Genomic DNA, 570 nt, shown 5'->3' with positions numbered 1-570 from the left:
GAAATAATATATGAGCTTCATAAACTACAAAGCATTCTACAAAATTCAGCTAATTTAACGTATGCCAAATAGATTGCTAGTATACTGAAAGGCTAACTATAAATCTACCATACAGTAATAAATCATTTTCCTAAGGACCCACACTGATGTAAAACATGAGCTTATGATGCATTGCTTAAATAGAATATTTTTTTCTTGTGTGTTTTCTCTTCCAAAATTCATGGTCAATTTCGATTAAGTAAGACTCCATTATCACCATTACACTGGGCATATGACAAGTTGGTTGCTTCTTAGAATGAAAGGAGAAGACATTTTAAATCTTTAAACAGCTTTTGCCAAATACATTGCATAGAATTACTGCTATGTAGAAAATGAAAAATGTTTCATGTTAAAATATATATCTTCAATAAAGATAACACAGTAGCTCACTATTGAAAATTAATCATTTCTTTTAGTGAATCAAATTTCCCAAGAAATCCAGCAATGAAAAACCCTTAAACATTTGGGAGTTATTTACATGTTTGGGCTGCGTGTCTTAAAGATACCTGTAATAGAGAGAGGACTTCCGGT

This window comes from Chrysochloris asiatica, unplaced genomic scaffold (genome assembly GCF_000296735.1).
Source record: "Chrysochloris asiatica unplaced genomic scaffold, ChrAsi1.0 scaffold00060, whole genome shotgun sequence".
Lineage (NCBI taxonomy): Eukaryota > Metazoa > Chordata > Mammalia > Afrosoricida > Chrysochloridae > Chrysochloris > Chrysochloris asiatica.
Note: the sequence above shows the minus strand (reverse complement) of the source record.